At 45.1% G+C, this 25,396-nt stretch overlaps 1 protein-coding gene across 2 annotated transcripts in view; it reads right to left on the bottom strand.

The window, feature by feature from the left end:
• Window positions 1-24,993, bottom strand: part of SLCO2B1 (solute carrier organic anion transporter family member 2B1) — a 100,038-nt gene extending 75,045 nt beyond the window's left edge. For both annotated transcript variants that reach the window (XM_043996406.1, XM_043996407.1), the window contains exon 1: window positions 24,467-24,993. The gene's annotated coding sequence lies outside the window, so the exon portion shown is untranslated. The remainder of the gene's footprint in view (window positions 1-24,466) is intronic.
• Window positions 24,994-25,396: the final 403 nt, after the last annotated feature.

Below are 25,396 nucleotides of genomic sequence, written 5' to 3'. Positions count from 1 at the left end.
CCACCTGGCTCGTCATTCCCCTGCCCCTCCCCTCTCCATCCCCTCTGCCCCTCCCCGCTCCATCCCCCTGCTCCTCCCCACTTCCTGCTGAGAATGCATAGCATCTCCCCTTAGATTGTTATCTCTTACAAGAACTCTGCTTGAAACCTTGGCAGTTGGAGAGGACCTGTTGAAGCCTGAGCTCTGCTTACTGGCATCTTCCTAGAGTCTGAGGGGTTGCTTTCCACCTGCCTGTCTAGAATTTCCAGAGAGAATGAGCTGGAAGATCCCAGAGCAGATTCCTGGAAGAGGAATCAAATTTTACAAGCAGAAGCAACTTTAAGAGATCATTTAATTTGTCCCTTTCTGTTTATAGGGGAGAAAACTGGACACTACTCAAGCAGGGGAAATGACTGCCCTAAGGCCACACAGGTGGGAGGAAGTAGCAGGTGTTCTGAATCCAGATCTGGTGCTTTGGAGGTTATTTCCCAGGAATTTGGGGGAACTGAGCAAAGCTATAACCTAAGGAGATATCCCTTAACTTTTTTTTTGCAGGCCAATGAGGGTTAAGTGACTTGCCCAGGGTCACACAGCTAGTAAGTGTCAAGTGTCTGAGGCTAAATTTGAACTCAGGTCCTCCTGAATCCAGGGCCAATGCTCTATCCACTGTGCCACCTAGCTGCCCCTATCCCTTAACTTTTATTTTTTCCTCTTGAAGTCCTGAATCAGCCTGGACTGAGCCAGCTGAAGGTCAGCCTGTCTGGGGGTGAGGGGTTGGGGTTGTACAACATGACCCCAGGACCCCAGGCTGGGATGGGGAGGCTCACTGAGGCCAAAGTGATGGTAGCAGCTGAGAATGCTAGTCTTCTTATCTCCCTGGGAAGCCCAGTGAACAGGCTAGCAAAGACTTCCATCAGGCTCAACCTGGAAACTCCCTCTGTTTGCCTCCTTTCTCCTCCATTGTCCCCCTTCCTCTCCCTTCCTGGACTCTGTCTCTGCTTCCTCCCAGAGTTCTTCCTTATTCGGTTCCCCTCAAACTCACACCAGAAATGCATAGGCCCTGGGAAACACACCTAGGCACATCACCCTCTACATCCTGGCACCTCTTGGGACTGTGGCATAACGAAAAGAGCCCTGGCTTGTGAGGCTACAGTTGCCCCAGGATCTAATCAGTGCTACTTTAGCATCCCTTCCCCTTTCTGGCTCCCGGTTTTGGCCTCTGAAAAACGAAGGGCTTAGAGTTAGACGATCTCCCTAATAACTGCCATTTCTACAGCATTTAAGTTTTACTCAGTGCTTTCCTCATATCTGTGAGGTAGCCAGTGCATTAACCCCATTTTACAGAGGAGGGTCAGAGAGGTTAGGTTACTTGCCTCGGGCCACACAGCTAACAACTTTTCTAACTCTAGGTCCAGCATTCTTCCCAGCTCACCAGCCTGCTTCTGTTTTCCGAACATTCCTCCCCAATTTCCATATATTTATTTAAAAATATGCATACTAGCTGTGTGACCCTGGGCAAGTCACTCAACTCCATTTGCCTCAGTTTCTTCACCTGTACGATGAACTGCAAAAGGAAATGACAAACCACTCTAGTATCTCTGCCCAAAAAATCCCCTAAATGGGGTCACGAAGAGTGAGAAAAACTGAAAAATGACTCGACAACCACAAAAATAGCCCTACTTATCACCATTTTTTCTATAACTTTGTAGCATTTACTAATATTTGGTGCTGAGTAATGCTTTTATAATTTTCAAAGAACTACCACATCCCTGTGAGGAAGGTAGCAAGAAGGTTGCTTATCTTGATTCTTGCAGATAGGAACCTGAAGCTCAGAGAGGGGAGGAAACTTCCGGAGGGACACAGAGCCAGCTGATATTCAAATCTAGTCTAGGGCTCATTTTCCTAGAGAGCCAGCGTGGTGTGAGGGGAAGAGCATTTAACCTGGAGTCAGGATAAAGGGGTTTGAAGGCTGCTTCTGACTCCTCCTACTTGTGTGACCTTGGGTAAATCACCTCCCTTTTCTGGGACTCAGTTTTTCACCATCTATTCAGTTCAACCTTTGCTTTTTAAACATGCTCCACATGCAGAGAGCATCATGTCAGAATCAGGAGAAGCAAAGTTTAGATAGATAAGACAAGGTCTTTGTCCACAGAGAGCATGGGAGGATGCAATACAAACATAGATAACTCTGGTATACAGTAACATGCTGTAAGGGGTGGGGAGGGGAGGTGAAAAACCAAGGGTTATGGGTGGGAGATACTTGGAAACCTTGGAGCCTTGGACTTTTCGTAACCGTCCTGTACTGAAGTGAGAGGAGACTGTAAATTAGGAGGGGGATGGGTCATCAACTGACACAGAGAAATTAGGGATAAGAGTGTAACAAGTGAGGAACCAGCTAACCTAAGGGACATAGCTAAGTCCTATTGCTCTAAGAAGGATGTAATGGAAAGAATACTAAAGTAGGGGGACTAAAGAACTGGGTTTGACTCCTGGATCTGCCACTTACTTGCTGTGTAACCCTGGGAAAGTTGCTTAACATTTCTCTGCCTCTGGTACCTCAATTGTAAGTGGAGATAATAATAGCACCTACCTCACTGGGTTGTGGTAAGAATCAAAAGAGATGGGGGCAGCTAGGTGGCTCAGTGGATAAAGCACCAGCCCTGGATTCAGGAGGACCTGAGTTCAAATGCAGCCTCAGACACTTGACACTTACTAGCTGTGTGACCCTGGGCAAGTCACTTAACCCTCATTGACCCCGCCCCCACACAAATCAAAAGAGATATTTATAAAGTGCTTAACACAGTGATGGGCACATAGTAGGCTCTTAATAAATGTTTATTTCCTCCCTCTCTGTTCCTTTATTCCTCCTTTCTTTCTCTCTTTCTTCCTTCCTTTCCATCTTTCTTCCCTTTCTTTCCTTTCCATCCTTTCCTTCCTTTTCATCCTTTCCTTCATTCCCTTCCTTCCCTCCCTCCCTCCCTTTCTTCCTTCCTTCCTTCCTCCCTCCCTTCCTTTCTTCCTCCCTCCCTCCCTTCCTTTCTTCCTCCCTCCCTCCCTTCCTTCCTCCCTTCCTTCCTTCCCTCCTTCCCTCCCTCCCTCCCTCTCTCCCTCCCTTCCTCCCTTCCTTCCTTCCTTCCTTCCTTCCTTCCTTCCTTCCTTCCTTCCTTCCTTCCTTCCTTCCTTCCTTCCTTCCTTCCTTCTTCTCTTCCTTCCTTCCTTCCTTCCTTCCTTCCTCCCTTCCTTCCTTCCCTCCCTCCCTCTCTCCCTCCCTTCCTTCCTTCCTTCCTTCCTTCCTTCCTTCCTTCCTTCCTTCCTTCCTTCCTTCCTTCCTTCCTTCCTTCCTTCCTTCTTCTCTTCCTTCCTTCTTTCCTTCTTTCCTTCCTTCCTTCCTTCCTTCCTTCCTTCCTTCCTTCCTTCCTTCCTTCCTTCCTTCCTTCCTTCCTTCCTTCTTTCCTTCCTTCCTTCCTTCCTTTGAATTGTGTGAACCAAATCAACTCCATCTTGTAACTCAATTCTGAATCTAGCTCAATTCTCTTCCTATTCAAAAGGTCCAAATCTGTCCTTTGAGAAAAATGTATTCAATTGTGGGAATTGGGAGAAAACCTCATTATATTGTTTGAACCTAGCCCTGCATGGCTGGGAAGCTGAACCACCTTTACCTGTTGCTTAGAGACCCTTAACTAAGACCTAGGTTATGCTGACCAGAAACATGGTCCGATCCGAAGATTGATGCAAGGAGTTTCCTCATAATTATACATCTCAAGCAACCCATATATCTTATCTGAAAACTGGCCCCATACTGGCCATAGTTATTCTTTCCATGTTCCTTTGATTGAGTACAGACACTTTGGGGGGGGGAAGCGGGACACCTATTATTTCTGATTTCAGGGAATTGTACCTATTTGCTCTTCCCCTCCCAACTTGGGAAGTCCCTAATCTTTTCTTTAATTAGAAATAGATTAATCTCGTGTCTTGGTTTTTGTTATTGTTCAGTCGTGTTTGACTCTATGTGACCCTTTGGGGTTTCTTGGCAAAGATATTGGAATGATTTGCCATTTCTTTCTTCAGTGTGTTCCCGTTTTATAGATGAGGAACTGAGGCAAGGAGGGTTAAGTGACTTGCCCTACAGCTAGTATCTGAGGCTACATTTGAACTCAGGTCTTCCTGATTCCAAGCCCAGTGCTCTATCCACTGAACCACCTAGCTGCCCTGTATCCTAGTTTATATTCTGTTGTTTTCTTTTAATGCATAAAAATCTGTCTCTCCCTATATTGAGGATCCAAAGCCAAGATGAGGAGGCCTGGTCCCAATTTATTATGCAGTTGGCGTGCATTACTTAATAAAGTGACATGCTTGGAAGCTTGAACCTTTGTCTCCTCAGTTACTTCAAATTTTACCCTTCTTCCTTCCTTCCTTCCTTCCTTCCTTCCTTCCTTCCTTCCTTCCTTCCTTCCTTCCTTTTTTCCTTCCTTCCTTCAATAAAATAATAATGATGATCTTTGAACAACCAACCTCATGGGGCTGTCAGAGAGACAATACTCTATATGCCTTAAAGTGTTCTCAAAAGAGCTGTTTCTATTGTTGTTGTCATCAGAACTGATGATTTCATCCATGTGGGAAACTTCCAGTGTGAAAGTGCCCTCCACTAATGCAGATTGATTCACCTGCTACTATGAGTCCTCAGAGAGTTATCTGGGGGCTACATGACTTTCCTGTGATCAGCCAACCAGTGAATGAGAGGCAGCACTTGGACATAGGGCTTCCTGACTTTGAGACTAGTGATCTATTATGCCATGATGTTTCTCATTATTATTATTATTATTATTATTATTATTATTATTATTATTATTATTACACAAACTGGCTTTGGGCTGGCAGCATTGCCTTGGGTCAATCTGACCAGAAGTAGAAGCCCAATCCATGGAAGTCACAGGACTCAGAGCTTGGGGTTCCCGGGCCTAGAGCACGAGCCAGTCATCGGGGATGGAGGGAAGGATGAGCCCTAATGGGGGAGGGAGGATAGGGGATTTGAGGGGGAGCTTTTAGCCAATGGGAAATTCCCATGGCTCAGAAAGATCCCATACCCCAGGGTGGGGATGGGGGCACAAGAGCTGGGCTCCACTGAGCCCTCAAGGCCTAAAGCAGCAAAGCTGACAACTTAGCCCCAAGTCCACTGCCAGTCCTCTTGGGGCTGGACCTAGGAAAAGGGTCCCTTCCCCAATGTCTGCCCCTCAGTTTCCTGTTTCCCCAACTCTCATCCACCCCAACCTTCCCCCAAGCCCCCTAATTGTTTGCTAATGTCTTCTACTGTTGTCCTCAGTTCTCTGCCTGGCTTAATTAAAAATCTTCTCAAGGTGACCTGGAACTGATCTAATAGATTACTTATATGGCTTTTTCCAGGGGGATAGATTCTGGGGTCTGAGAATACAGGAAGATGAAAAGGAAGTGATAGAATTTTCCTCTGGACCACAAGAGTTATCAATTAGTCAGCCCATAGTTTGATCAATTGAAAACTCATTCAGCCAGTCAATAAATCAGTTAGTCATCAATTGTCTGTTAGCTGCTCCATCTAGCATCTTGTCTCTAGTCCTTTCAGGGTGCCAAATCTTCTCTTATGAGGCTGGAGGAACCATGGGTAAGAAAGCCTCCCAGATCTGGCCTCCTGGGCCCAGAACCATATGACCCAGGGTTCCCAGCAGGGAGCCTCTCTGGGCTAGGAGTTAGTGCCCTGCTCCCCACCTTTGTTCTCTCTCTGAAACACCCCAGAGTCTTTGCCAAGTGTTTGTGATCTGGATTTCACAGGTTCTCAGAAAAACAACCTCTGAGGCCTCACTCACTAAGAGATTTCCAAAGGAAGATCACTCTACACATCCTAGCAATATGCCAGGTAGCCATCCTCTCAATCTATCAGTCAATTGTAAGTCAATAAACCTTTATTAAGGGCTTATCATATGCCAAAGGGCAATGTGCCAAGCCCTGGGGATACAAAGAAAGGCAAAACAGTCCCTCCCTTCCAGGAGCTCACAGTCTGATGGGGAAGACAATGCATAAATGATTATGTATAATCAAGGTACATATAAGATCAATTAGAAATAATCAACAGAGGGAAGACACTAGAATTAAGGTGATAAGGAAAAGCTTATAGAAAATGGGAATTTCTCTGTGACTTGAAGAAAGCTAGGGAAGACAGGAGGAGAGGAAGCGAGAGAGCATTCCAGGCACGGGGTGGGGGGCGGGTAGCCAGAGAAAAGGAACGGAGTTGGGAGATGGAGCATCTGGTTTGAGGACCAGGAAGGAGGTCAATGCCACTGGATGAAATAATATGTGGAAAGGAGTGTGAGATGTAAGAAGATGGAAAGGAAGGGGGAGGTCAAATTATAAAGAGCTTTACAAGCTAAATGGATGATTTTATACCTGATCCTGGAGTTACGTAATAGGGAGACATTGGAGTTTATTGAATAAGGGAAGTGATGGTCAGACCTGGGATTTAGGAAGAGTCCTTTGATAGGTGAGTAGAGGATGGACTGGAGTGGAGAGAGAGTTAAAGGCCTCTTTCCACTCCACAGGAGAGGACAGGACTGAGGTTTCCCAGTTCTTTCAGAAAGAATAGGTCAAAGGTGCCATTAACAGAGTGACAAAAAGAAAGGGGAAATTCTTGAAACTGGGAATGAGCAAATGGTGAAATGTCTTGGGGCTGGTCTGGATCAGGTTGGTGGGGCTGGCATTGGTGATTCAAATTTCGAGAGGGAGAGGCAAAGTCTGCCTTATGCTAGTGATCAAGAAGAGTTAGGTAGCCTGGTGATCGAGTATTGGAAACCTTGTGACTGGCTTTATCACCACTAGGCAGAAATGCCCCCCTCCCCCAGCTAGGTGGCACGGTGGACAAAAGCTTGGGACTTGGTGTCTCAGACATTTAAAAACTATGTGACCCCGGGCAACTCACTTAACCTCTCTGTGCCTCAGTTTTCCCATCTGTAAAAGTAGGGATAATTATAGTGTCTCAGGGTTGTTGTGAGAATCAAATGAGTTGACATATATAAAGCACTTTGCCAACCTTAAAGTGCTATGTAAATGCTAGCTGTTATCATTATTATTTTTATGATTACACATATTATAGGGGTTACAGTGTGGGATAGTGGAAATAACCTTGAAATTGGAGACAGAACACCTAGGTTTGAATACTGCCACTGCTGCTTGCTGCCTATGTAATCCTGAGTGTTTTTCTCATTTGTTAAAATTAAAGGGCTGGAGTTGAAGGTTTCCTCCAGTTTTGATGTTCTATGAGACCAAAGCTAAGGCCCAGAGAGGGGAATTCATTACAAGTGATTTTAAGTGCTATAAAAGTCTTTTCCTTCCACCCACCCTCCCTTTCCCTGCCAATCACCTCTCAAGATGAAGATCAAGTTGGGCCAAGGGGAGGAGGGGAATAAGGGAAATTTGTGATGCCTACAGGAATTGGGAATTAGGAACTTGGAAGAGAAGCTGATGTCTCCTTGGCATCAAATGCCGATAACCTTCTGGATTCTTCCCACCCTCAAGAGCCAATTTCATTTAAGCCATACCCCTGTCTGTCTTTCTTCTATTTCATCATCCTCCCTACTCTAGTATTTAGCTCAAATTTCAGGTATAAGGGGATCTGACTTCTCCTGCTCTGTGTGTGTGGTGTGTGTGTGGGGGCATATAAAACCACTTATTTCTTGTTCCTTATCCTCATTTTAGCATTTACTTACTGAGTGCTCCTTAGCAGGAATGCTGGTTGCTCTGGTTCTGCCTCAGCAGCTGACCACTGAGGAGGGGGTTGGAGGCATTTAAGAAATGGGCTTAGGGTCTGACTAGGGGGTGGAGGTGGTATGAATCCTGGTCCAGTGGCCACCCATCTGAATCCTATAATGGAAAGAGTCCTAGGCTAAGAGTCAGTCTTGGGCTCTAGTCTTAGAGCTGCCACTAACTTGACACGTTTTTAATCTCTTCTTCCTCTTCTCCTCTACCTCATCTCTTCTCCTCCTTTACTCCATCTTCTATGTTCTCCCCTTTCCCCTCCTAGTCTTACCTTTCTGCTCCTCTTCCTCCCTTCTAACTTCCACTCCTATTTAACCTAAGTCAAGTTGCTTAAACTTTTTGCCTTAGTTTCCTCATTTGTAAGTGGCAAGCTGCTCCAGTATCTTTGCCAAGAAATCCCCAAATGGGGTCATGAAGAGGTGGACATGACTGAAAATGACTAAACAATTTTTGAAGTAGCTAGATGACTCAGTGGATAGAGCACTGGGCCTGTAGTCAGGAAGACCTGAGTTTAAATTTGGCCTCAGACACTTACTGTGTGATCCTGGACAAATCACTTAACCCCGTTTGCCTGAATTTTTCATCTTTAAAATGAGCTGGAGAAGGAAACTGCAAACCACTCAAATATTTGTGTCAAGAAAGTCCCATGGACAGTATTGATGTGCTATGGTTCACAGGGTCATGAAGACCCTTCCCTTTTCCCTTTTCCATTCCCTTCTCCCTTACCCCTTCGCTTCCCTTCCCTTTTCCCTTTTTCCTTCCCTTCTCCCTTACCCCTTCCCTTCCCTTCCCAGTGCCAATTTCCTACTCTGTAAAATCAGAAATTACTCTCTTCCATTAGGACCTTTCAACAATTCCACCTGAGCAACATCTGTTGCATCAGCCTTCTCCTTCTCTCCCTGATCATACAAGTTCTCATTATCACCTGCATAGGCTCTTGAAATAGCCTTCCTCTGGAGAGATCTTCCTGCATCCACTGGCTCCCACCTCCACTCTAGCTTTGATCCCTGTGGCAGAATCAAAAGTCTTCAATGGCTCTGTACTGCCTACTAAATAAAGTTCAAACTCCTTTGTCTGGCATCCAGGTCTCTCCATAGTTGCTACCATCCTGCCTTTGCAACCCTGTCTAATATGAGTCTCTCCACACACTTTATTCAGTGGCTGAACTGGACAATTGTCCAATCCCAGCAATGCACTGTCTTCCTGCATTTGCTTATTCAGTTCCTTGTGCCATGGAAGATCCTCCCTCTTCCTCTTACTCTTCCCCTGTTGGATTCCTCCTCTTTGTTGAAGACCCAACTGGAAAACCTTTGGGAAGCCTTCTGTTATATCCCCTTGGTCATCAACAATCTTCCCCCTAGGCCCTTGGAAACATTTTATTCACACCTCTTTTTTTTTTTTCAGGGCAATGAGGGTTAAGTGACTTGTCCAGGGTCACACAGCTAGTAAGTGTCTGAGGCTGGATTTGAACTCAGGTACTCCTGAATCCAGGGCCAGTGCTTTACCACTGTGCCATCTAGCTGCCCCTATTCACACCTCTTTAATGAGCTTATCCTGTGATACTGGAACATAGTCATCTGTGTTCATGTGTCACTGACCTTACTCTCTCCTCCAGAGCCATCTGGGTCCAGTGGCAAGATATATATCAAGATAACTGGAGATGTCCCTGGATATTTAAGACAATTGAGGTTAAGTGACTTGCCCAGGGTCACACAGCTAGTAAGTGTCAAGTGTCTGAGGCTGGATTTGAACTCAGGTCCTCCTGAATCCATGACCGGTGCTTTTTCCACTGTGACACCTAGCTGTCCCTCTTCATTTTGTCTCACTGCCTCTCTATGATGCCAGTAGGCAAAAAAGAAATGGTTGTCAAATAAATGAACGAAGTTCAACAGATAGATATGGGCCAACCACATGCAAAGCTCTGCACTCAGGGTCTTGCATATAATTGGAAAAAAGGAAACAAGTATTTATTGAGCACCTAGTGTGTGCCAATCACTATGTTAAACACTTTACACATATTATCACATTTGATCCTCACAATAATGCCAGGTAGATGCAATTATTATCTCTGTTTTACAGTGGAGGAAGTTAAGGCAGGCAAATGTTAAGTGGCATGCCCAGGGTCATGCAGGTAGTAAGTATCTGAGGCCGGATTGGAACTCAGGTCTTCCTTACTGCAGGACTAGGGCTCTATCCACTGAGCCACGTAGCTGCAGATGGACAGACAAGGTGAAAACTGGTCCATTAAAACATATATGGGGAGGGGCAGCTAGGTGGCACAGTGGATAGAGCACCAGCCCTGGATTCAGGAGTACCTGAGTTCAAATCCGGCCTCAGACACTTAACACTTACTAGCTGTGTGACCCTGGGCAAGTCACTTAACCCCAATTGCCTCGCTTAAAAAAAATTATATGGGGGGGGGCAGCTAGGTGGAGCAGTGGATAAAGCACCAGCCCTGGATTCAAGAAGACCTGAGTTCAAATCCGGCCTCAGACAGTTAACACTTACTAGCTGTGTGACCCTGGGCAAGTCACTTAACCCTCATTGCCCCACTAAAATAAAATTAAAAAAAGAAACATATATGGGGCAGCTAGGTGGCACAGTGGAAAGAGCACTGGCCTTGGATTCAGGAGGACCTGAGTTCAAATCTGGCCTCAGACACTTAACACTAGCTGTGTGACCCTGGGCAAGTCACTTAACCCCAATTGCCTCACCAAAAAACAAACAAACAAAAAAACCCATTATATACAAGCTGGACTTTGAACTTGAGCAATAAAGTAGACACAGAATTGAACAGGAGTAAGAAAAGAAGGTAGGTTATAGGCAATGCATTATAGTGAAAAGGGGCTTGGCTCTAGAGTCTGAGGACTTGCATTCAAATACTGTATCTGATGCTGACTTACCTGTATGACCGTGGGCAAGTCACTGAATCTCTATGGACCTCAAGGTTTCTTCACCTATGAAATGGAGGGATTGGACTATATCACCTCTGAGGTCCTTTCTAGCTCTAGACCTATGAATTTTGTGATCAACATTAGGAAATTACACGGCAGTTTTAATGACTCCAAGCTCCTTCCTGAATCAAAAGCCCATCTCTTTAACAATAATCTTAGAGTGGCATTATAGCGCTTCAATTCATGGAATACTGAGATTGGCCTACCAAGAATTGAAGTTGAGGGTCAACCAAAAGGCAATAGTGTGTGTGTGTGTGTGTGCGCGCGCGCGTGCGCGAGCACATGGTCAGTATAAATAGCTAAACACACTAACGGCTAAGAACTGCATAAGAGAAGGGATATAAAGGATGTTAGATGGCCAGTAAGAAACAGGGTGGCAGTGGTAGTAATGTGTCAAGAGCCAGTGATAACTCACGGACAACCTGTTTGTACCATTACTCTCCATGCAATATGAAGAGAACTAGAGGAAGCCCCCAGCATCTTGCATCACCGATCCTCATAGCACAGGGTCCCTAGTCTCTCTTCAGGGTCAGAGGCCACAGGCTGCTTGAATACTACCAGTAGGATCTCATTCACTCCCCTGGCTTTAATTATCTCCTCTCTACTAATGACTCCAAAATCCTTTTCCAGTCCCTCTCCCTCCCCTGAGTTCTAGTTCCCCATCTTCCTCTCCAATTTGCCTGCCAGACATCTGGATGCCCCAATGCCACCTCAAACTCCACATGTCCCAAACCAAACTCATCAGCTTTCTCACTAACCCTTCCCCTCCCCCCAACTTCCCTATTTCTGCCAATGGCACTACCACGTTCCATAGACTAGAGATTTCAGAGTCATCTTTAACTCTTCCCTCTTGCTTGGCTCCAACATCCTATTGGTTGCAAAATCTTATTCATTCTAACTCCATGATGCCTTTCATATCCAGCCCCATCCTCCACCCCTCCCATTAGGATACTCTAATGCAGGATCTCATCACCCCTTGCCAAGACTATTTGCCTCAATCCATTTCCTTGCCTCCAATCTCTTCCTTCCAATCTACCTTCCACAGATACCAGTTACCTAACTTCCCTTGGCCTCAGTTTCTTCATTTGTGAAATGGAAGGTTTGAACTAAATGCCCTGTGAGGTCCTTTCCAGCTCAATACCCATGACTCTATGACTGTCTTTGGGAAACTATATGATGTCTTTTTATTTTTTACAATGTCTTAAAACTGAAAACTCCTCCCTGAAATAAACTATTCATCTCCTGCCTTTTCTATCTTGGAGCCAAGAACCTACTCTAATCTCATCCCTAACTGTATTCTTTCTCCTCGCTTTAAATTTTTTTCTCTTTCTAAGCCTCAGCTTATGTCCCCCACCCCCACTCCTTTTACTGTGGAATTGCTGATCTCCCCAGTTACAAGTAATACTTCCCTCCTCAAATGTCTCAGGTCACTCTGTGACAGCTTGGGAGCACAGAGTCTTAGAGCTGGAGGGACCTCAGTGGCCACACAGTCCAACCCATACAAAAAGGGATGCCCATGAAAATATAGTCGACAAGTAATCATTAGGCTCTGCTCAAAGACCTCAAGTGAGAAGGAGCTCACTACTTCCTGAGGCTGCTCATTCCACTTTTTATAGCCCCGATTGATCGGGCGGTTACCTCTCATGTCAGGTTCAAATTGGCCAGTTGGCAACTTCTACTGTTTGTTCCTTATTGTACCCTCTGGGGCTAAAGTGAACAAGCCTAATTCCTCCTCTGTGGGACAGCCCTTCAAATATATGAAGATAATCATCAAGTCCAAGGCTCATGGCATAATAGACTCAGAGCTGGAGAGCACCTTCAAAGTCATCAAATCCAACCCCTTCATTTTAGAAGACCAGAGAGGTTCAATAACCTTTTTTTTTTAATTTTATTTTATTATTTTTGGTAAGGCAATTGGGGTTAAGTGACTTGCCCAAGGTCACACAGCTAGTAAGTGTTAAGTGTCTGAGGCCGGATTTGAACTCAGGTACTCCTGAATCCAGGGCTGGTGCTCTATCCACTGCGCCATCTAGCTGCCCCTCAATAACCTTTTAAAAAAAAAATCTCTGGAGTCAGGAGGACCTGAGTTCAAATCCGGCCTCAGACACTTAATACTTACTAGCTGTGTGACCCTGAGCAAGTCACTTAACCCCAATTGCCTCACCAAAAAAACAAAACAAACAAAAATAAATAAAAAGGGGGGCAGCTAGGTGGTGCAGTGGATAAAGCACTGACCCTGGATTCAGGAGTACCTGAGTTCAAATCCGGCCTCAGACACTTGACACTTACTAGCTGTATGACCCTGGGCAAATCACTTAACCCCCATAGCCCCGCAAAAAAAAAAAAAAAAAGTCTCAGAGTAAATGGCAGAGAGAGGATTTGAATTCAGGCCCTGTGACTCCAATTCTAGCACTCCTGAGTTATTTGGACTGGAAAGGAGGGAACAAAAAAGACTATCATTGAGTTAAAATTCAAGGAGGTAATAAGTGAGAACCTATCTGCTGTTGGTAAATTAAAGTCACTAAACCCTGACAAATCATATCCCTGGAAAAACTAATGGGTCTGCTTGCTGAGCCACTGAAGATGGCAGAGAACAGAGGTCTTACAGAACTGAAGGGCAAGGATTGTTTTGATTTTCAAAAGGGGAAGAGAGTGGAGCCTGTGTGAGCTACAGGCCAGTTGGCTCAACAGTGAAAGTCCTTTCTTGTTTTGTTTTGTTTTATTTTGCAGTAAACTTCTTAACCAAAATCTGTTCCTCCATGAATGTGATTTTGTTATTTCGTTCTCATTCTATGAAGTACAGGATTGGTGTTTTGAATCTCCTAGAGTTTTTTCTTCACCTTTAATTTCTTTCACTAGTGGTCCTGCCATATGGCATGGTCTCTGCTTCCTTCACCATCCTGACTGCCCTTCTATGGACACTCTGCAGCTTCCTACACTGTGGCACCAAGAACTGATCGGAGCACTCCATGTATGACCTGACCAGGGCAGGGAACAGAGTTATCACCCCTCAAGCCATAGACATCCTATGTAATACAATCTAACATTACTTTAGATTTCTTGGCTGTCATTTCGGACCTCTGACTTATACTGTACTTAGCATTCACTAAAAGTCCCCCACCCCCCACCCCCCACCCATCTTATGCTGTGGAGATGACTTTTTTTTTTTTTTTTTAGTGAGGCAATTGGGGTTAAGTGACTTGCCCAGGGTCACACAGCTAGTAAGCGTTATGTGTCTGAGGCCGGATTTGAACTCAGGTACTCCTGATTCCAGGGCCGGTGCTCTATCCACTGTGCCACCTAGCTGCCCCTGAAGATGACTTTTTGAACCTAAGCATGACTTTACATTTACTTCTAGTAGGTTTCATCTTATTAGATTCTCCTTAATCACTAAGGTTTCAATTCAAGTCATTAAGCATAAATTTTCCCTTTCATAACTCATATCTTGGGGGAAGTTAATTTAAATGCTAAATTGGCTGCCTGGTAGGGATTAATACATGGCCTAGTTTAAACTCCCCTTGCAGACATTCAAAAATCAGGCCCTGCCTCCACTTAACTCTTATTTATAGACACCCAACAGGTTAGAGCTAGAAGAGACCTTAGAACAGAAAATGTCAGTGTTGAAAGGGAACTTAGAAAATAGGATGTTAGAGCTGGGAGGGATTTTTTATCTAGACTTTGTTGTTGGTGGTCAGTCATTTTCAGTCCTGTCCAACTCTTTGTGACCCCATTTGGGGATTTCTGGGCAAAGATATTGGAGGGGTTTGTCATTTCCTTCTCTAGTTCAATTTTATAGATGAAAAACTGAGGCAAACAGGGTTAAGTGACCTGCCCGGGGTCACACAGATAGTAAACACCTGAGGCCAGATTTGAACTCAGGAAAAGTCTTCCTGATGCCAGGTCTGGCTCTCTGTCCACCATACTACCTAGATGCCCCTCTATCTAGACTAGAGGTTCTTAGTCTTTTTTGTGTCATGGAGACCTTTGGCAATCTAGAGCAGCCTTTGATACCTCAAACTCTGTTCTCTTAAAAATCCATAATTGATGGAAATGTAAGATTTCAGCTAAAGGTTATTGAAAAGAAAGCTATGACTTTTTCTAGTTCAAATTCATGGATACCTGATCACAAACACTGGATTAAGAACCTTATGCATTAAAGGATCTTAAAGGTCTTATTCAGGTCTGACTTTTCTTAATTTTTTTAAGGTCAATCACAACTCTGCCATTTTAGGTTTCCACACCTCTAAAGAGAGCTTGTCTCAAGGAGAGAGACAGAGAGAAACAGAGAAAGAGGCAGACAGAGAGACAGAGACAGACAGAGAAAGAGACAGACAGAGACAGACAGAGACAGACAGAGAGGAATAGATGATAGATAGTAGCTGGATAGATGAATAGATAGGTGGATAGACAGGTGATAGATAAATGGAGAAATAGCTCAAATACCTATCTCAAACTTAACCTGTCCAAAACAGGACTTGGTACCTCTCCTTCAAACCCATTCCTCTTCCAGACTTTCCTATTTCTTTTTTTTATTTAATTTTAAATTTTAAATTTTAATTTTAATTAATTAATTAATTAATTAGTTTTTTGCAGGGCAATGGGGCGTAAGTGACCTGCCCAGAGTCACACAGCTAGTAAGTGTCAAGTGTCTGAGGCTGAATTTGAATTCAGGTCCTCCTGAATCCAGGGCTGGTGCTTTATCCACTGAGCCACCTAGCAGCCCCCTTTCCTATTTCTTTTGAGGGCACATCATCATCCTATTACCTAGTTCTATAACCTCAACATGGACAATTCACCCCTCCTTCACCCTATGCATCCAATCCGTTAGCTTCCTGTCTGGTCATTTCTATCCACACACCATCTCTTTCATATGGTCTCTTTTCTCCACTTACATAGCCACTGCCCAAGTTGAGAAATTAATATTCCATTACATTCAAATACCACAATTTGTTCAGCCACTCCCCAGTTGATGGGCAGCCACTTTATTTCCAGGTTATTGTTTTGGTTTTTTCTAACTACCACAAACCCATGGCTAAAAATATTTTTGTACATATGGGACCTTCCCCCCTGTCTTTGACCTCCTTTTGGTACATGCCCTGTGGCCGTATTGCTGAGACTGGACAGTTTAGCCTCCCTCAGACCACACATCCAACCATTTGCCAAGTCTTGCCATTTATACCTCCACAGAATACCTCCTACCACATCCCCTTCTCTCTACCCACAGTCACCCAAGTTTAAGCCCTCATCAACTACTCACCTTGACTATTCCTGAATTTTTCTGGTTGGTCTCCCTGTCCCAAGGCTCTCCTCATTCTAATCCATCTTCCACACACCTGCTCAAGTGATTTTCCTAAATCCAAGAATTGACCTTGGCACCCCAACCCAACTCCATAAACTTCAGTGGTTCTAATTTCCTGCGGGAGCAAATCTAAATACCTCTGTCGTGCCTTTAAAGTACTTCTTGATCTGGCTTCAGTCAATCTTCCAAATCTTACACGTTCCTCCCTTCACATGCTTTCTGGGCTGGCCAAACAGTTCTTACACACGGCTGTTTGCAGCAACTGTTCCCCTTGTCTGGAATGCATGGCCTCCTCTTCTCTGCCTATTTTTTTTCTTCTCTACCTCTTAAAAGTCTCAGTTTCCTCCAAGACTCAACTTAAGCACCATCTTCTACTTGGACCCTTTCCTGATCCCCTGATCTGCTAGTGCCCAGCTTCCTCCCCATCACCTTGTATTCATTACTTTTATATCTATGTTCATATTTCCTCAGGGGCAGCTAGCCTGGGCTATAGTACACAGAGTCCTGGGCCTGGAGTCAGGAAGACCCAAGTTCAAATTTGACTTCAGATATTTATTAGCTGTGTGATCCTGAACAAGTCACTTAACCTCTATTTGCCTCAGTTTCCTCAACTATAAAATGGGGATAATAATAACACCTACCTCACTGGATTGTGGTGAGGATCAAATGAGATAATAATGGCAAAAGTTCTTTGACCAGTGCCTAGCAGACAGTAGGCACTTAATAAATGCTTATTTCCTTCCTCCCTCCCTTCCTTCCTTCCTTCCTTCCTTCCTTCCTTCCTTCCTTCCTTCCTTCCTTCCTTCCTTCCTTCCTTCCTTCCTTCCTTCCTTCCTTCCTTCCTTCCTTCCTTCCTTCCTTCCTTCCTTTTCTTCCTTCCTTCCTTCCTTCTCTTCCTTCCTCCCTCCCTCCCTCACTTCCTTCAATTGATTACAAATTCCACAACGGGGACAGCTAGGTGGCACAGTGGATAGAGCACTGGCCCTGGATTCAGGAGGACCTGAGTTCAAATCCGGCCTCAGACACTTAACACTTACTAGCTGTGTGACCCTGGGTAAGTCACTTAACTCCAATTGCCTCACCAAAAAACAACAACAACAACAACAACAACAAAAAGTTCCTTGAGGGCAGGGACTTTCACTTTGGTTCTCATATTCCTAGTGCCTAGCATGGGGCCTGGCACAGTGGGTGCTTGACACTTGCTTGTGAATTGCTTTCTTGCTTGACATCTCACATTTCTATAATGCTTTCCAGTTTAGAAAGCATTTCCTGAACACTAACCCTATGTGGTAGGTAAGGCAAGTTTCCCCTGCTTTGTTTTTACTCACAGATTTATTATTGTTCCATGAGCATAGCTTTATTATTATTTATAGAAGTGGACACTCTCCCTGAGAGAGGAAGTGATCTGCACGAAGTCACAGCAACAAAGCTAGTGCTCTCCTGAATGCAAGCCCATCCCCTTTCATGAAGATGAACACCAAAGATTGGAGCAAGGCCGAAGCTCACCTAGTCAGTCCCTCAGTTATACCAAGGGTCACCCTACAGGGTGGGAGTAGGACTAAGGGGAAGGCTGGCAAACTGGGTCCATGCTGCAGCAGATGTTAGGGGAAAGCAGGGAGGGGCTGGGTAGATTAGGGAAATTTTTTTTCAGTAGACCCACTGGGTCGTTCCACAGGAAGAGCAATGACCTCATTGAAGGTCTGCTGTCATGCTGTTTCCAGCTGTTGCTACTTGGCCCAGAGTGGCCTTGGCAGACTGGGGGGTCCGTGGAGAAGTCCCGCATTTTTTGGTAGTTTCCAGGGAAGGTCAGAGGAGCAGAGATCCCTGGGGCAGGAGGGGATTTTTACTCCTCTCAACCCCATTCCAGATTCAGCCACCCGCTTCCTGACCCCTGCTAACACTTTACATCCAAAAAATATAACAGAAATGAAGACTATGGGGAAGGTACAGAGAAGCATTCTGGGCTCTAACTTGGGTGGGGGAGCTGGGATTTTAGATAGTTTTGTCTTTTGGATTTTCTGCTTTTTTTAAGGAATCCACTTGGGAACTGCTCTATAGCCCATAGCTTCACATATCCCCCCAGTTCATCCTCAATCCTTGAAAGACTCACACCCAAACTCGCAAGACTCATCTTCTGAGGGCCCTAATAAATGAAAACATTGGCTGATTGTTCTTCTCCCTTTGGGGGGAATCATATGTGTTTGTTGAATTTGTGGTTTCTTTTGTTAAACTTAGTCTGCCTCCACAATATCTTTTTGTTTGTTTGTTTGTTTTTGTTTTTTGTTTTTTGGTGAGGCAATTGGGGTTAAGTGACTTGCCCAGGGTCACACAGCTAGTAAGTGTGTTAAGTGTCTAAGGCTGGATTTGAACTCAAGTCCTCCTGAATCCAGGGCCAGTTCTCTATCCATTGCACCACCTAACTGCCCCCACAATATCTCTTGAATCTGTTGCCTTCTCTACACTCACACAGCCACCATCTTGGTTCAGGGCCCCCATCACCTCTCATCTATACTATTGAATGGCCTCCTAATTGGTCTGCCTTCTACTTCTCCCTTCTTCAATCCATCCTATGACAAACTGGCAAAGTGAAATTCCTAAAACACATGTTTTAGGACCATATTACTCTTCTGTTCAAAAATCTCCAATGGTGGGGCAGCTAGGTGGCAAAGTGGATAGAGCACCCGCCCTGGAGTCAGGAGTACCTGAGTTCAAATCCGGCCTCAGACACTTAACACGTACTAGCTGTGTGACCCTGGGCAAGTCACTTAACCCCAATTGCCTCACTAATAAAATAAAAAATAAAAAAATCTCCAATGGCTCCCACCTCCCCCTCTACAAACTCTTCTGTTTAGCTCTGAAAGCTTTTCACCATCTGGCCACTGGTTCTAACTTCCTTCCTAGGCTTGGTACACATGATTCCTCTTTTCTCACTCCAGTGAGAAACCAGTGAAACTGGCCTCTTTGCTATTTCTCCCACACAACCTCCCACCTTCCCCATCCATGACTCTGTACAGGTTGGCCCTGATCCCGAGTCTCTTCCACAGAATGTCATAGTCCTCCCCTTTCCTCCCCCAACTCTGAATCCTACTCTTCCTTCAGAGACAGCCTAGCTCAAGTCCAAGAAGTCAGGGAGGAAGGAAATTAGTGTTTCTTAAGTACCTACTATGTGCCAGGCACCATGTAAGAACTTTATAAATACTAACTCAAACGGTCCCCACAATGACTCTTGTGAGGTAGATGCAATTATTATTCCCATTTTACAGATGAGGAAACTGAGGCAGGTAGAGGTTAAGTGGCTTACCCAAGGGCAGATAGCTAGTATTTGAGGTCAAATTTGAATTCAGGTCCAGGGTCTCTATCCACTGAACCATGGAGTTATAAAATGAGAGTGCTAGAGGGAACTTAGGGATCATCTAAGCCAAGCCTGTTATCAATCAATCAATATTTATTAAATATACTATGTGCCAGCCAATGTGCTAAGTACCAAGTGTTCTTTTCCAGAGGAAGAAACTTAAGCCCAGAAAGAAGCAACTTGCCAGCAGCAGAATCAGGACTCCATTTCTGGTCCAACATTCCTCCTACACCTTCTCAGCGAAAACTTGCGTGACTGCCCCAGCCCACACTGGCCCTTTCCATCTCTGAACTCCTCAATCACTCGCTGTCTATGCAGCCTGAACCCATACAATCTCACCCTTGCTCACAGTCCTGCAGATCAGATTTGGAAGGGACCCAAAGATGAGAGGATCCCATAGATGTTGAGAGGGAAGGAGCCTTAGGATTCATTGAGTCCAGCTCCCTTCATTTTACAGCTGAGGAAACTGAAGCCCAAGAGAGATGATGCCACTTCATGCTCCTGTGATCAAGTAGCTCCGCCACCTCCCCTCTCCCCTCACTTTGAGCTTCTGCATTTGTATATTGTCTTCTCCTATTCAATTGTAAGCTCCCTGAGGGGAAGAACAATCTTGTTTTGGATTTTTATTCCTTAGCACAGTACTTGGCACATAATAGCTACTGTGAATGAATGTTTATTGACCGACTGACTAACTTGTCCAAAGTAGTAAATGGCAGTCAGGATTTGAACCCGGGTCATTTGAATCTTTCCACTGAGCCACAGATGTCAGTGATGGAAGGTTAGAGGTATCAAACTCACCATGGCTCCCAGTGCTCCCAAGTGCACCCAACCAGATTAAAATATAATTGGGTGGGGCAGCTAGTTGGCACAGTGGATAAAGCACCGGCCCTGGATTCAGGAGGACCTGAGTTCAAATTTGAACTCAGACACTTGACACTTACTAGCTGTGTGACCCTTGGCAAGTCACTTAACCCTCCTTGCCCAGCAAAATAAAAAAAGGAATATTAATATATATATATATATATATATAATTGGGAAATGTTTAACAAAACAAATCTTAAAAATACAAAATTTATTGTTGTTCAATCCAGTCTGACTCTCCATGACCCCACCTGGGGTTTTCTTGGCAAAGATGTTGGAGTGGTTTGCCATTTCCTTCCCTAGGTCACTTTACAGGTGAGGAAACTGAGGCAAACAGGGTTCAGTGACTTGCCCAGGGTCACACAACTAGTAAACCTCAAGTCTAAGGCCAGATTTGAACTAAGATCTTCACAACTCCAGTCCTAGCACTTTATACACTATGCCACCTACTGCCTTAGAGCCTTATTGGCTACATGAATCTGGGCAACTCAGCCTAAGCCTTGATTTCTTCCTCTGGAAATAGGGATAATAATAGCACCTACCTTCCAGGACTGGATCAAAGATGATAACATAAAAGGTTTTGCAATCTTTACGATGCTAGCTATCATTATTGTTAACATCCCAGGGAAGGAAGCAGGACAGGAATTATACCCATTTCACAAAGGAGGAAATTGAGTCCTGGAGGGGCATTCACTTAGCCCAGGTCACACATGGAGTAAGTGACAGCAGCCATAAAAACAACAGCTATAATAACCCTTCACATCTGTATGACGTTCTTCAGTTTGCACTGAGGAGCAGCAAATGCTGTTATGGGAAGAGGCCTGTCCTAGGACTTTACAAAGTACATTCTTACAAATCGTTACATTCAGTCCTTCTATAAGAGAAGAATCCTGTAAGAGAAGCAGACTAAGAATGAGGATCATCACTCCAGCAAGAAGTTCCCTAAGGATCCCCAGCTAGTTAGTAACAGAGCTACGACTTGAACCCTAGGTCGACTGACTCCTAAGGAGGCCAAAGCAGTTTCCAGTTTATAGCAAGTTGCCTGTAAGTGTGGGAGATGCGTAATTTGCTCACTTGTGATGGCTTCAGGGAAGCATCTGAGCCCAAATCGGAAAGGGCCAAGATGGAGAGGAAATGCTTTTCCCAAGTGGGATATTTCTGCTAGGCCAGTGGATCTCATTGTCTGAGAGAGGAGAGTTTGACCCCTGCCCTGGGCTTGGGAAGAGGGAAACACCAGGTGGCTGGCCTGGAGGGGAGGGGAGGTTGCCAGGGAGAGAAGAAGGGGAAAAAAACGTCGTTGACCAGGCATTTCCTGAGTCCCAACAATATCTAGGGTTGGGAGTCGGGGAGGTTGTAGGCTAGGGTGGAGAGGAGAAATGGAGAACACCCAAACCCCTGACTTTAGGAGCTGCTCACCTGGAAATGAGACAGCACGCAGAGTCAAAACACCAGGCAGGATGTGTATTGTAACAGAGGGATAGGCTCAGGAATGGGAAAAGTTGGGAATGAAGCGATCTCAGAACTGGAAGGCATAATAACAAATGTTAGGGTTTATTTAGAGCTTTAAGGTTTGCAAAATATTTTTAAAATATTGCCTCATTTATACCTCACAACAACCCTGGGAGGCTGATGCTATTAGTATCTCCATTTTACAGATGAGGAAACTGAGGCAGAGGTCAAGTGACTTGCCCAAGGTCATACACCTCGTATCTAAGGCAAGATCTGAACTCAGGTCTTCTTGGTTCCAGGGCCAGCACTCCTGTTATTGTGTCATGTAATTGCATCTCAGAGAGCATCCTGTACTTGAGCATGGATCCCCTGTACAGTGTCCCCTCAAAGTGATTATCTAGCCTTCCCTGCAGACCTGTAGTGATGGGGACCTCAATATCATCTTCCTTCTCCACCACCTCCCTACCTCTCACATCTTACCTAGGCAGATAATGACAGTTTTAGACAGCTCCATTCTGATGGCAAAGTGGATGGAGCACTGAGCTTGGAGTCAGAACAGACCTGAGTTCAAATCTGACCTCAGGCATTTACTAGCTGTGTGACCCTGGGCAGGTCACTTAACCCTGTTTGCCTCAGTTTCCTCATCTACAAAATGAGGTGGAGAAGGAAATGACAAACCACTCCAGTATCTTTGCCGAGAAAACCCCACCTGGGGTCATGGAGAGTCGGACATGACTGAACAGTCGACAACAATCATAAGAAAGCATTTCTTTACATAGTGCAGAATTTGTAACTGCAACTTCCCCCTGCCCCCAGCGTGCCTATTTATGTCTTTGGGGGCCAGGCAGAACAAGACCGGGCCCTTTGCCTCAAAAGTAACAGTCATGGGGGCAGCTAGGTGGTGCAGTGGATAAAGCACCAGCCCTGGATTCAGGAGGACCTGAGTTCAAATCTGGCCTCAGACACTTGACACTGTGTGACCCTGGGCAAGTCACTTAACCCTCATTGCCCTGCAAAAAAAAAAAATGGTAACAGTTGTGACAGTGATGATCATACCTGGCATTTATATATCACTGCAAGGTTATCATTCATAATCTCATTTGATACTCACAACACACTTGTGAGGTAGGTACTATAATATACAAAGATAATGAGCCTCCTTTTACAGATACAGAAAGAAAGGATCACTGACTCTTCCTAAGGTTAACATGGCCTTCACACATCTGAAGATAGTTATCGTATCCACTGTATATGTCTTTTGTTCTCTGGGTTTAAATGGCTCCACTTCTGTCAACTTATATCATTAGGGAACAACTGTTATTCTGCTTATTTTGTGACCTTAGGCAAGTCATTTGTCCTAGCTGGGCATCATTTGTAAATTGTAGATGATTTCTAAGGTTCCTTCTAGCTCTGAATCCTATACCCATTAGTCAGTGGGTCAAGTGAGAAATTAAGATTCTCTTATTTACTAGCTGTGTATCTTCAGACAAGTCATTTTTTTCCCTTGCTAAGTGCCAATTTGCTCATTTGTAAAATGACTAAACTTAATATGGCTACTGCAATCACTAATATTGAGATTCCTAAAGGCCTTTTGTTGGGGGGGAGGGGGGAGAAATAGAGCATTTTGTGTCTGTAGTCTCCGCTCTCTAAACCCCCCATCCCACATTGGCAGTCCTTCCTTGAGTCTTGCTTGTGTTTCTCTCTCTGTAGTTTAAAAGTAGGATTTTCAAATCTTGGTTCTCTGTTTCTTTTTTCCTGACCCTGCAAGGCTCTACAAATTCTGGGCAGAAAGCCCTCCTCTCTAGCTTGGGGAGGCATGTTGGGCCCTGCCCTTGGTAAATTGGTTACAAACTGGGAGTTTGGCTTTCAGCCAGTGTTTAAATTCAGGGACATAACCTCAAGGTTGACTGCTTGGTTACCTTGGCCTCTGATCCTTTTTTTTTTGCTTTCTGAGAAGCCTTTGTTCTTGGCCCTCCACCCTCCTCAGGCTCAGCTTCTGCCTAGGCCCTCCTTCCCCTCCTCTTTTCCCATAGAAGAACCAGTGATCTCTGGCATTATCTCTGAATTTTCTGTGTTTGTCTTCGTTTCAATCGCAACATCACACCAATCTTTCTCTTTTCACCATTTGGTTCATTCCCCTCCACTCCCCCACCCAGTTTCTCTCTCTCTGTCTGTTTCTGTCTCTGTATCTGTCTCTGTGTCTCTGTCTGTGTCTATGTCTCTGTCTCCATCGGTTTCTCTCTGTCTCACTTTGTCTGTGTCTGTGTCTGTGTCTCTCTCTGTCTCCACCTCTCTGCCTTGTGTCTGTCTGTGTGTCTGTCTGTCTGTCTCCCCTTACCTCTTTCTGCCTCTTTCCTATGCTATAGGGGAAATAGCACTGAATTTAGAGAATCAGGAGGTTGGCCAATCATTCCCCCTTTCTAAGCCTCACTTTCCCTCTTCTGTTAAAATGCAATAACCACCTCTCTGGGTTTTGACAAAAGAAATTATCTCCCTTTTTAAACTGTCTCTCCTGCCTGTCACTTTCCTGTTTTTAGTCCATCTCTCCCTCTGTGTCTATCTCTTTGTGTCTCTTGTATCTGTGTCTCCACTGTATCTCCACCTCTTTTCTGTGACACGAGGGCACCTCAATAGTAAAGCAGGGATCTGCTGCCTAAGACCTTCCCGCCTCCCTCCCAGAGCCCATTCCCCACTTCCCCCATGTGCTTGTCATCGCCCTCCCATCCCAGAGCTCCCTGTGCCCCTCCTCCAGACCCCCAGGTCCTGCATCCTTCCCTCCCTTTCAACACTTACCAGAACTTCGTCCTATGTTGTTGGTGCTGATCTGAAACTGCTAAACTGCTCTGAGGTTACCTCTAGGGGAAGGAGCTTCACAGTTATCTTACCACCTTTTAAAAGTCAAAACCCGTGTGAAGGAAAATGAAATGCTAATGGTGGGATTTCAGGCAGGGACACAAGGCTCAGTCAAATCTTACAAAGGCAGATAGGCATCTGGGTGTCCCCAGCCCATTAGTAAGAGCAGCCTTGCTTGATCACACTTATTCACCCACTCTTCACTAACCTCCGTTTCTGTCCCTGTTAGCCTCCACTTTTGTCTGTCTGTCACTGAATCTCCCTCTCCTTATGTTCCTGTATTTCTTACTTTCTTTCTCTGTATTTCCCTGTATCTTTCTGTTTGACTCCAGTCCTTGGGTCTCTCTCCTTCCTTCCCTGTCTCTCTCTCCCTCCCTCTGTTTCTGAATCTCCTTCTGCCTGCCTAAGTTTGTGCTTCTCCTCTCGTTCCCCTCTCTGTCTCTGGCTGGGACAAACCTCGAGCAGCTCAGTGGAGAAGGCAGGCTTGTGGTTGGGATGGTCCCACTGAGCAGAGGCCACACCCCTAGGGTTGGCCCTCCCTACTCCAGCTCCCTAGGTTCCCTCTCCAGCTCTCTGTCCTCTGCACTTGAACTGGTGTTCTCTCCTTGAAGGCAGGCAATAGAAAGGATGATACAGGCATGTCTGATCAGATCTAGGGGCGGGGGCGGGGGGGGGAGGACATGATAGGCCATCAATGTGAGGCCATCTGAGGTTAACAGATAGAGACACTGCTCTCTCCTGGTATAGAGGGGGTTTAACAAGTCTCTTCTCTGGGTAGCAGGTTCTTTTAGCCCTGAGAAGGCACCTGCATGGCCTCCTACTCGCTGAGCCAACATCTTCCTCACTAAGCTCTTATATCCATACTGAACC

The sequence above is a fragment of the Dromiciops gliroides genome, chromosome 3 (genome assembly GCF_019393635.1).
Source record: "Dromiciops gliroides isolate mDroGli1 chromosome 3, mDroGli1.pri, whole genome shotgun sequence".
Taxonomy (NCBI): domain Eukaryota; kingdom Metazoa; phylum Chordata; class Mammalia; order Microbiotheria; family Microbiotheriidae; genus Dromiciops; species Dromiciops gliroides.
This window is presented reverse-complemented; position numbering and strand designations above follow the sequence as displayed.